Source organism: Rhopalosiphum padi, chromosome 4 (assembly GCF_020882245.1).
Source record: "Rhopalosiphum padi isolate XX-2018 chromosome 4, ASM2088224v1, whole genome shotgun sequence".
Classification (NCBI taxonomy): Eukaryota; Metazoa; Arthropoda; class Insecta; order Hemiptera; family Aphididae; genus Rhopalosiphum; species Rhopalosiphum padi.
The window spans coordinates 39,481,614-39,495,261 of record NC_083600.1 but is presented as its reverse complement, the minus strand read 5'-3'; the positions used below and the strand labels follow the sequence as shown (position 1 = coordinate 39,495,261).

The 13,648-nt window shown below is 26.9% G+C and overlaps 1 protein-coding gene across 3 annotated transcripts in view; it reads right to left on the bottom strand.

Moving 5' to 3' along the window:
* Positions 1-6,641, bottom strand: part of LOC132929317 (neuropeptide Y receptor type 2-like) — a 170,171-nt gene extending 163,530 nt beyond the window's left edge. For 2 of the 3 annotated variants that reach the window (XM_060994593.1, XM_060994590.1), the window contains exon 1: positions 6,393-6,640. The gene's annotated coding sequence lies outside the window, so the exon portion shown is untranslated. Of the gene's footprint in view, positions 1-6,392 lie in introns of all 3 variants that reach the window. The other variant, XR_009662091.1, reaches the window with a different exon arrangement.
* Positions 6,642-13,648: the final 7,007 nt, after the last annotated feature.

Below are 13,648 nucleotides of genomic sequence, written 5' to 3'. Positions count from 1 at the left end.
GTTTCTTTTTCAAAATATGGTTATTATATTATTATGTCTTTGTTTCTCAATTTCCTTCCTCATTGCACACGTCTATACTTATATAATCTGAGATATCACGAAGGCTGTCAGCATATGTACATACATATAATATGACATTATTATCTTTATTTGTATTATAACATATTTTGGTAAAATGAAAATCCAATTATTATTTTTGTAATATAACGTAAACTGCACTATGGAGGTGTAACGTCAATAGTGTTACACGAGAAACGACTCGTCCACGTCACCATCAATAATATTGATTAGAAAATATGACTACGATTCGTTTATTATAAGTTGCTAAAAATATCGTGAGACTATAGTGCATAATATGAGCATATAGGCATATGGGCGTCAGATTACAGAAACTGGCAAACGATGAATATAATGAGACGAAAATAAGAAAAAAAATAATAAATGAAAAATAATTCGTTAAATAAAGAAAAGCTATAATCAATCGGGAACGAATAGAAAACAATATCGATAATGATATTGAAAAATAAATAATATAGACTACAATACCTTGCATGTAATAAATTCTTCGTACGATTTTTATTAACTTGTCGAGCTGTACTTCCAGAGAAAATTTACGATCAGGTGATCTTTACCAAAACATTTTTGATTACCAGATACCACGTAACGTCTCTATTGGTAATAATGCGGGGACACAAATTCACAATGCATTGCAAGCCATCTGCAAATGATTTTATCGGAATTCCTAAACGTATACATCATCATAACAACACATATAAGCTATAATAAATGAGGATAACCTATACAGCTGTGGGATTCGAAACTATTATAGCTAAAAATGTTTAAAAAAAATGCATGCAATTATGCGTTTAAAATTACCAAAATATACTATAAATAAATTCTGGAAAAAATTATGGGGAATACGTTATACATATGAAAATCTGAATATCATATGATATCAATAGCTAAATTTAAAAATTCTAAAATTTATTAAATACACTTCTTCTTTGTAAAGTACAACAAATTATGCAAAAATATGCAATAACACATTGTATATAACTTCACTAATTCCTAAGACAAATTTATGTTTTAGATCTTCTATCCTCGAATATTTTTACGACCACAGATAAAAAATATATAAAAGCAAAAAGTCTCAAATCGTCATAATTTTTGATATAATATATAACAAATTATTTAATACTTGTATATGATATACAGGTCGAGTGCTATAATACTTAAGCTGTATATGAGACTATAATATGTTCTTTGAGTTTCTCAAACATCGCGCAGCAGCTGAAATTATTTTATTTCCCAGCCAATGGCAGTGAAATGCAATTAACATTTCCACTATGTAATTATTGTTATCATGCATAAGCATGTTAAAACGAGTCTAAATATAGCATATATAATTATAAATATAATACTATCAAACATTGGGGATGCATCGTAAACATTTATCTATAACACGCACTGTCATCATTACCCATTAAACCACTTACATAACTAAAAATGTATTATTTTTTAATAACATGTGTATTTCGATAATATGAAATATGTGTACATAGTCTGTGTATAGTTCCCTAATTTGGTTTATTCTCAGTTTGCCAACTCCCATTCGCCAACGCCAAGTTATTCGCCGATAACGATGATAATATTATTAGCTACATGCTTCTTGACATAGCAATTTATACAACTATAAGGTACCATCTATTATCTAGCTGTCTTATCCTTGTATGCTTTTTAAACAATTATTAACAATTATCGACACAAAAAACGATGAATTATTCCAAAAAAGTGAATATCAGTAATTTTAAGTCCACCATATTCGCATTTATAATTGGCATCAAAACAAAAAAAAATTGTCCACGACAAGCAATAGTTGTTACTGTAAGATAACTTGGTATCTCTATTTCTGTAGGCTGCTGCAATCAAATTTTAAAGAACTAATATTCTCTCTATTTATTGATAATAACGAGTAAGAACAAAAAATGTAAGATAATTACATAAATATTAACGATCATTGTAACACTCACCCAGAATGTTATAACTTGATATGTATCTACTACGATACGCCAATTTTGGGAAACTAAACACACATATTCAATATATTATATATATTTTAATACAATATAGTTTATATAGAAATATGGTTTGTTGGGAACTACAATTGAACACTTCTAGGGTACTAGATTATTTTTTCTCGGAAGTTGTTTGTTTCAACTCGAGAAAAAAATCTTACTATCCTATAACTTTATAGGTACTAATTCTCTTCCAAGTCATGTTTGTCAAATTCTCTTTCGTGTATTTGAGCACCACCACACCAAGTCTGTGTTTATAGTGAGAAATAACTGTTGAGGGAAAACGAATAAAATCTCCGTACTTTGCTCGTCGGGAAAGAAAATTCTGAAAATAAAGTAGATTTGTTCTCCTTATTTTTAACATTTATTGTTCCATTACATACCTACTATAGTAATTTAATGTTATTTTTTGGCCACACTGATAAATCAATAAAAAAAGATGTTTTTGACGTTCGTAACACTATTTTTAACATTCTGCAATATCGATAAAATATAAAACTTCACCATTTTGTGATAATATTCAGAGGTTTCAGAGAGAAAAATGGCAGCTGTCAAGAAAAACTTGGTGGAATTTATGAACTTTAATCAAACAAATAAAACGTTTATAGAATACCTATAACAATAACAAACCTTTTGAAGACATTCTCATTAAAAGTTTTAAAACAAAATATTTGAATTATTAAAATAAATAATTTGTTTTAAATATTATTATTTTTACTTGCTTTATTAGCTTGGAATTATTTTAATAGAAGCATAAAAATTAGACGAATAGTAAAATATTTAGAATATTTTTTTTAGCATATGTTAGGTATAATTAAATTAATTATGATTTTATATAAACATATTATCAATAACTATCCCAAACAACTCCGAAAGGAGATTGGAAATTCAGAATTGTTACGACCTGCTTAACTTAATATACCTATTTATAATAAATAATAGTAATAATACAATTTGTTTAACTACTTTACTTCACTACAAAGTTCTCCACTGGGAGTCCTTCACTCTGTACTTCTTGTGATTATTGTATTTAATATTATTTATTTATCTATCAATTAACCTTATTATTCAACACCATGTAGTATAATGTACCTGCCTAAATAAAATCTTATGTTAAAAAATATATATGTACATTATAATTTATAAACAAACATAATATTTAAAATATAATTTGTCATGCCCAACCTATAAAATGTATAGTTATTCGTTAAAAATATGTAAATCCATATCAAGCTTTTGTGTATATTTTACTTTTTTAAATTTATTCGGAATGAAATAAACATGACTTATATTAATTGTTTTTTGTCCAATAAGTGTTATACTCGTATTATAGTAGGTACCTTTAAAGATAAACACTTTTATAAAGTGCATCGTACTATTATAATGAGTTTATAAGAAAAACTAATGCATTTATAGTAAGAGGATTATTTAATGCTTATGGATTTTCTACTTTCAGTGGTTATAGCTAGTCTATTATACACAATTCGTGTTTAGTCAAAATCATGTAATTATACGAGTAATCAAAAATCTATGACTATTAAGGTGGCACTCACAATGAAAACAATACTGTAATTGTGTTAACTACATAGCTAAGTTAGTCCGTGTCGGCACAGTACTGATCATAATGTTGGTCAGTACTATATTATACTGCTGGAAAACTAGTACTGGGGACTGGCAGCTAAATTTTTATCCAGCATACTACGGACGCCGGATGAATTGTGATCATAAGCCTTTTAGTGTATGTTTATGGTTGTGCCTTTGGTGAGATACTAGCATATTATTATGGATACTGTATTATTGTGAGCCAAAGCAAGTTCGTGTCCAGAGGCAAGGCAATTTGAACATTTACAAATTACCAAGGTAAACTAATAAAACCAACTGACAATCCCGAAAAACTATTTTCACGTTATATTTAAACTTTGAATTCTCATGATTTATCAATATCGTGTATATAATTATACCAAATTTATACCAATATACCTGTATTCTTATACCAAATGTCACTTAGTATTAAAAAAATGTCCACAAATAGTATAAATACATTATTTATTTATTATTTTGCTGCCACATTTTCCACTGCCATGGTAAAAAGGGTCATTGATTTGAAAATCATGAGCTCAAATGCTGCAAGTTAAAAAAGCGAGAATATTTTGAAAGATCATCTGTTCCAAAGATTATACTTTCGAAAGATCATAAATGTTTGAAAATATACTATTTGCGCTGATATGAAATAATAATAACTATATAGACATTAAATTATATTGCCACGCACTGTAATGTATATATACTTATATATAAATACGTGCGAAGTACATTCCATAAATTCAGATATGAAGTATATATTGTAAATTATTGGTTTACCTTCTTAAAAGAAACATACAAACATTATTGATTTTACTTTGCTAATATAATTTACACTCAAAGTATTTTATTTTTTTCAAACATTTAGTGAACTTCGTTAAATCGAACCAAGAGTATCCTGTTTTGTCTTTTAATTACTATTCATGTTTTATTAAATTAATCTAAACTTAAATATTATTGAGTTTTTATGAGGAATATCAAACAATTTAAGTGTACATATTATACATTTTTAGTACTTATTCAATACATTTTCCACATTTTTTTCGATTTATTTTTTATCTATAAAAAAATGATTCAAAATATAATATTATTCAATATCCTGTAGTTTATAATTTTATTTCACTACCAGACAAAATAATTGATTCTTTAATATGTTTTTCCAGAATTCAATTTAGTTTGAAAAATATAAATAAGATGTCCAGAATTATTAACCATTGTGGTGTATAATTAAAGCAAAAATAATAGCCAAAGGCATAATATTCGCTATAAACGTCATTTAATAATAATATACTATTATAGTATATCACTTTATTATACAATGTGATAGTCCCGAAAAAGAAACAGTAAAGTCAAACCCAATTAAGAGTATTTACGATCTTGTTTGACTGGCCACGATAAAACAGAATTTCAAACTTTGGTAGGATATCTGTAGAAATTTTCAAGACCGGAGATGATATAGTTATCGGAAAATCTAACTTTATGGACAATAAAATAGTAATTATTTACGACCTCGGCCGCCGGTCGATCGCAAGACCATTACTCACGGATTTCCATGAATTCATCACATAAGTGTTATTATTTTTCCACAATAAATACATTGTAATAATATAATATATAAGTACGATTTGTGTAGCGACAAAATATTACGATAGTTATACATTTGTGACTCCTTGAAATTTACGATTGGTTACAGGTGGCATGATGACGATTGTGTAAAAGCTACCATCTGCACCATACTTATTTAATATCAATTTTATATATAAATATATATATATATATATATATAATATGATGTAATAATAATACTATAAGTATGTAATAATATTATTTTATTTCTCCCAATCAATCACAATAATATTATGTTATTATAAATAAAAACGATGAAGACATAGTGACACGTTATTAATTTAGAGTTAAATAGTGGTTATAATAACTATTATAGAAATGTATTTAGACTGTCACAAACACACACGGGAATATTATACTTAACCGTATCTATTGTACAATTATCATTATGAGGAGGAAAAAGGGAAAGAAGCTTGAACACCCTCATCCCAGAACTCTTTAAGTGTCCTCTATCATGTTTAAAAACATATGTTATAAACAAATAAAATACGAGTATTACATCACAAGAATACAATATTTCATCATGTAGCCCTTAAACGTTCAATAGAGATTTATTTTATTTTGGCTGTTGCATAAATCTGTACAATGTTATTTTTTGTTTTATCAAACAGAAAAACTACGATATTCAAATGTGACGTATTTTATCATCGTAAAATATGATAATGGTGATAATAAGATTCCGTGAAAAATTATGTGATCTACGCTTATGTATCGATTGCCACCAACGAACGTGTTTCGCATTATGATAATCGAATGATTGTGACGGCAGTACGGTGTCGGGTAATAAAGGTTTTCCACGCACAAACTTTCCACCATACTCGGCAATTGAACAAATTTGATACGGAAAACCAATAATTGGTTTAATAATATAAATGTAAAATATGACATGGAAAAATGTTAATACAGTGTGGAAAGAACGTTTTGAAAAAACCCCGCGTAAAAATTAAAAAAAAACGGTTGGCCGGTAGAAGAGAGGCTACGCGACCTGTTGATTTTTCACCGAAAATCGTGTTCGACCATCGCATACATACACACTTACAGGTGAGTCTATAGTATATACTGTAATCGTAGTGTACGATTGAAAAATATAAATAACTTTCAATCACTCACCTTTACATAGTGACTGCATACGTGCACGTATTGTATAGTCGATCGGATTCCTATGTAGTTGTCCACTCTACCCCGGTGGTTAGGATGTAATTGTGTGCTTACGACGTGTGGGCTGACGAAACTGACGATGGTGAGTGCGTGCGACAGACGATAGTGGCATGTACGGACTGTTTTGCGCCGGAGACGGCGGAGAGCGGCCGACGTGAGTTTTAGCTGTACTCGTCTTCACTGCCGCCGCCTTGATCGACGCGTGCGCGCCGACATTTAAACAGGTGAGACTGCGCCCCCGCGGCCCTTCCACAAACTATGATCGCCCTCTCCAACTGAAAAAGCGGTCATACGAATTTCTGCTAAAATTTATCTCGTTAATTGTGTTGTTATCAATTGCGATTGCTAGTTAAAAAAAAATAATAATAATAAAACTATACGTTACAACGTATAACGGTTGTCTAACCTAACCTATCCCATTTAGTAGATAGTGCGTGTGATTAAATTGTATAATAATAATATACAACGTAGAATGTAGATATATGCTAAGTTATTCAAATTAAATATAATAATAATAATATTGATATTCGTACTTGAAGCATATTTCTTTATTATTATACACATGCAATTAAATATACTATTTGAATGTAGGTGCTACCTCAACCACCAATTACTATTAATAATTAATATACAATTTAAATAAAATTCAAAAACAAAAAAAAATGTTATTGTAATCATGTGTAAAGTACTTCATATCCTATTTTTTGCAACATGTACACTCAACGCTAGTGTATTTAAGGCTTATGCTCATCAGTCAAAAACTCGTTACATTTTATTGTATACCTATATCATCATATGTCGTATACATACGTATAATTAGTCGTAGTTATGGAAAGTTTTAAGCCCATCGTATGCAAATTCAAAAAGATTTTATTTTTTTAATCTATACCTTACACATTTGACTATAAAGGCACCGTGGACTGTGGACAGTCGGCAAAAATTAATTATTTAATATTTATTAATAATCGTTGTATGTTTTCAAGTTAATTATTCATAGTTAATTCTTTAATTATTATTAATTATAATACTATAGCAGTTTTATTGTATAATATGAATCAGATAATAATTTACTTCATGATTCATCCAGTCATCGAGATCCATAGATGGGTATAAATGACTGATGTCTTAAAGTAACATCCATAAACATACCACCTGAATAGACGCGGTGAAAACTTTTTGTACATAGTCCTGATATTCACCAAGCTATGATGATATATATATTTTTAAATCATCAAACATTGAGTACCATACCCTAACTATGTAATTAGGTTTTGTTGTAAATATTATAAAAAATAAAAAATATTGATTAGAATAAAATGTTTTAAACAGTTTTTTTTTATTATTATTGAAAAGCCACTATTATACAACTATAATAGCTCAATATATATAAAAAAGTTTTGAATAATTAATACGATTAATTGGTTCAATCTATTACATCCTGCAACGTATATAAGTGAATTTATAGTAATAAATACATACAATGTGTTGATATATACATTTTGTCTATATATTGTATATAAATATACAGAGTAATTTACCAGCAAGCATTCTAACCCCCCTCCCTTGTTTTCTTGAATAATGCAGAATATGTTTAAGTATACGTATAAAGACTAGGTGTTTAAATGCTTGAGATTTTTTATACGATTTAAAGTTTGCTCTTCTCTTAACTTCTGTTTTTTTAAATTTCTATAAAAATTTATAAATCTATTAGTTATACATTTATTTTATGTTCTATATCTATACATAGAAATAGTATATATATCTAACTATAGCTGGACACCCTGACTATTATCACAGTTAAAATTGTATTTATAGATAACACTCAAAACAATTATCTTTTGAATAATTAAAATGTAAAACGATAAAAATAGAAATGTATATCACTATCCACTAAACACTTTAAATGGTACAAAAAAAAATCAAGTATTTTAAACTTTTAAGAATTTGAAAATTAAAATTTGAATATTGCATTATTATTAAAAAAAAACAGGAGGTGAGTATACTTGATGAATTTCTGTCTTTAACATATAATATATAATATAATGAATAATAATTTATAGTTTTATCCCAACCGTAAGCTAGATGTTTGTATAGATATTTACACTCTGATACTATTTTACTGAGACAAAACTTTATTTATAACTAGAAATAACCCTGTAAAATATAAACATTAATTACATGGGACTTTTAATCAAACGAAAGTTCGATGTAAAGGTTAAGTAAGGTTATTTTACTAGGTTAATGGTGATCAAATCAAATTTAAAACTTCCGAACTTTCAAGTCATGGTGTTTGTTAACATACCTATGTTGATCGTAGTAGTAAATAAGTTTTTAAGTATTTGTCAATAATATTAAGTTACGTGAACGTGAAAATTATATATACAATATAATATATCAAATCGGTAAATTACGCATGTAAAATATTACAATCGTTAAGGATATCAGTTTTACCTTGTACAAACTACAAATAATACCATTTGGTCAGAATATGGATACAAGTCTTAGGCACTTAAACCTCAACTCCTCAATTCAGCACATTTGTGTGTCACATATTTTATTATAAGCTATTGAGAACAATATTTTAGGATAAGCAGATATAATATAAGTTTCTGAATTTGACTATTCTTACTTGAATCACAAGAACTATAAGCTGAATTTATTTTTATAGATAATGATATTATATAGACATTTCATCCGTTTTTAGAAGTTGAGTTTTTATACATGTATATGAAGAAAATATCTGCTGCAGCAAACATTAAAAAATTACCTCACTAAAATATAGAAAAAAAATTGTATATTATACAATTCCTTATTTAAGAAGTAGACTTATAACACTTTAATAGTGCATTCTCTGAAATGTGATCACATAAAACATAATATGTACACAACTAATTCAAAATAAACCTATTATAAATCCATTACATTACGATCTTTAGAAACGTCTAAAATGCTTTTAAATTTTATTACGTAATATAACATTGGGGAAGTATTATTAAACACTGCTATGTTATTATACACACTTATGGGAAAAATTCAAAATTAACTGCCAAAAAACAAACAAAAAAATATTTATACATGTGCATTCGATGTTATTACATTCCAATCTATTTCTATAATAATTTAATATTTGTAATTAATATTTCATCTGGTAGATAGATGTTAACAGCTTAGCATTATAAAAATTTCAAACCCAGTTGTAAGGAGAAGTTCGTCAATAAACCAATTTTTGTTTCACGAAACAATATAACAATATATGTGTCAACAAATACACTGGTTTTACTTAAAAATTTCCGTTTTCCGTTTATATTGAAAACTATTGGAATTTGACATTCTTTATTTTTTATATCCCAAAATACCAACTAGATCCACTTTTCTACCAGAGATCACCTTAAAAGTTGAAAATCGAAGCAATTTCACTACCAGATAATTTCATCGCTCCACTCAGAATTTAATATATTAGTGTGAGCCACGAGGAACAGATAGACAAACTATTTCAGGAAACTCAAATTTAGGTAAAATATTTTTTAGGAATGTAATGATTTCAAAATATTCTTTTAAAATACTACAAAATATTAACCAAATATTACGCAAAAACAAAATTTGTCAATATATTAACTTAAATTGTATACAGCAGTATTTCATTTGGGAAGGGGAAAAGTTAGATTTTTTCAACTATATAATATTAAAAAACAGCCTGATAGACGAGTAATTGCTGTAAAACATGATTATTTTTATCATTTTGAGGAAATATAATACCACAAATGTACTGGAAAATTATTGTCACAATAATAATTAATATTTAAAGCTTTTTGGTTAGAATAAAATGTATAAGTGTGGGCAATAGGTATGTTTACTAAATGTGTACTTAATGGATGTGTTTATGTGCTTGTTGTATGAAAGAACATACTTATTTTGTATGTATTTTTAAGTGCAAGATATTATTGTTCATTCTTACTCTTTTGTCAAACAGAAAGTCACAGACACCTATACATACGTACTTATATTATTATTATATAGATACACATTTACAAAGATCTTTATGCGTACAACAACAATAATATCATATTGATTTCTTAAAGACCCTATAGATATAGTAGTAGTTTTTAGTATTATAATTTCATTTGTTCGACTTGGACCCTCATAAAAGGTCTAAAATAACGCTAATGAAGTTGTCACTATACTTATTTAATTCTCCACGTATATTTTTTTACAAAAAATTATTTCTTTGATTTTAAGTTTCTGTGTAATAAAAACGTCCTGATTTATTTTCTCTGTATAATACATTTCTAGTTTTAAAGTAAATAAAGTTTTAAAGCATATTTAGTAACAAATAATTTCTTAGATTTACATACTATTATACATTACGATATTATAATAAAGCATTGAGTCTAAAGTTTCAAATAAAATAATGAACATTCTTATACATATTGTTCATGGAAATTTAATGAATTAGATAAACCTTCATATAAAATAGTAATACATATAATAATAATAGTTTTAGATACAATAAAATAATTTAATTTGTGAGTAGACAAATCGTTATTTTCAATAACCGTAAACATTTTGTATGAGTATTTGAAATTCTAATTATTGAAAAATGAATTTTTTAACAGAAATAACAATTTTAATTATTACATAATATATGTTTTAATTTGAAAAATATTAATCGTTGAACAGGACACTTTTTCTATAACATTTATTATTAACATCTATAATATAGATCCCCCCCATTGGTCTTTTTTTTTTACTAGTAAGATTAATAATATTGTACGTATATGACAGTATTACAGAGTAAAATTATTGAAAACGCTACACTTTAATATAAATATAATATTGATTTATTAAGAATTTGGAAATATTATGGTTGATGCCCGTATAGTCGTCTATACACGACTTACTGATAAATATTGAAAATAATTCGTATCGTAAATCGTAAAATGCCGTCATTCGTCATTATTAGGGCTGGGATTTTGATGTAAAGGTATCTTTTTTTCTGGTATTCTGAAACGTTGACCCTAAATTATAAAACGTGTTTTGGTGATACTAATTATTTTAAAGTAATTTTTTTTCGCATTTTTTGACAAAATTAACCTTAAATGCATTTTTAGTGCATTTTCTTAATTTTTAGAGCATTTTTCACAATTTATTCATACAATTAACGAAAATTGTTACGATTAACAAGAGGCTTTCACTTAGCTAGACCTCGCTAAGTATTACTAAATTAGTAACCAATTATTACGTCCAGAACTAAACAAGTAACAACTAATAAATAATGTAGTAACAATACCGTACAAAAAAAAAATAGAAATAGATATAATAATAGATATAGTTATAGAAATTTTATAAAAAAATAATTATGAATAATAAACTATAAAACAAAAGAATACTGTTTTATACATTTATGTGTTGGTAGTTGGTAAATACTTATTGTCTATCGATAATAAATTATGTAAATTCTCAACATTTTTCATTTTTAGAAACGGTGGTGATAGTAAGTATATACCCCCCCCCACCACCGTCGAGGAAATTATGTTTTCCAACTTATATCCCCCCCTGACGAAATCCTAAATACGCCATTGCTACCAAGTATTGGATAACAATTAATTAGTTGAACAGTTATACACAACGAAGCTTTTGTAATAAATAATAATATTTATGTAAACACTATTAACAAAAAGGGTTTGAATGAATATAATAATATTATTATACATATACAAATAATAATAATATTGTATTATTTGAATTGCTTACCATCATATACACGTATATTCATACTCTAATTTTCAAGTGAAATGTTCATTTTGTTCAAATATGTGATAAACGCGTTAAACTGATGTAAACTAATAAACATAAACACTTAAATTTAATACTCGTGTTTATCATCGGTTCACAAACTATTGACTATTCAAATATAATAATACACCATCGCTCACTGATACATGTATTATTTTGGATGTAAATGTAAGAATCTACAATCGACGCAAGTACAATAAATTGTCATCGATATACACGACTTATACGGAAAATTAATCATCTATTCAAATAGATTAATAACTACTATTATGTTCATAACGTTTCATGGAAAAATAAAAATATTATCGTTATTTTGTCCATGATTGTAGTAAGTCATAAAATATACAATATCTTAAATCATGATTCTTTCTCACGATGTAGATGAATTATCTATTATATATGTTTATTATGAATGCTTATTTTTTATGGATATCAATATTACAGTTGTACTATTTATGAAACTGAATTTACAAAATAAATATGTAGACAAAAAAGTATGAAAATATTTAAAAATAATTATGAATATTAAGTTAACTTATAGCTTATATTATAATTATATATGTATTTCCGCTCTATTAACAACATTATGCTGGTATTGTAGAACTTATTCATTATTTATATTTTAGATTTTGAGCGGAGGATCAATTTATTAATATTACAATGATGCCTATCACCACATTATGAACGGTAAAAATGCTTCAATCATACACATTAAGAGTAGTTTTTTATAACACATTGCATCAATAGTTGATACTGTTTCTTACTCATGCAGGTAACGTATTAAATTATTATACATTTGTACAACATGGGTGTCTTAAATTAAGTACCTATAGGCCTACAGACATTTATCCGCATTGTAATGTTTTATCTGTCTTAAATAACTACGTATTATTTATTATATTATTATTATATATATATATTTATTATAAGAGAATTAAGAGCAATTTGAGGGGGCCTTGGGGGCTAAGCCACCTCAAAATAAATCATAGCCCTCTCCCAGAATGAATTGCATATATCCCCTTCCACCTTTATATATCTCAGGGAGCATACACACATAATACATGCATAAAAATTATAATAACTCCCCAAATTTAAAACTCAAATTGTGCCTATAATTATTATTCTCACAAATATTACAAATTTAACCTACTCTAATTTCGTCAATTCTCAATTAATTTTAATATTTTGTTTAACTGTTCAAAAAAATTAAATTAAAAAAAATTGCTACTATAAGGATTCCAAAAATTTAATTGTCCGTCATATTGGAAGTTTTTTGTACATTAAACTATTAAAAAATAAAAGAATTCAAATATATTGAGTTCAGGGAGATAGATAAGGTGTGAAGCTGGACTTTAATTATAATTTCCCGATGTTATTTTAATTGCCCTCCAGAGTCCAGACTCCTATTTTATCTC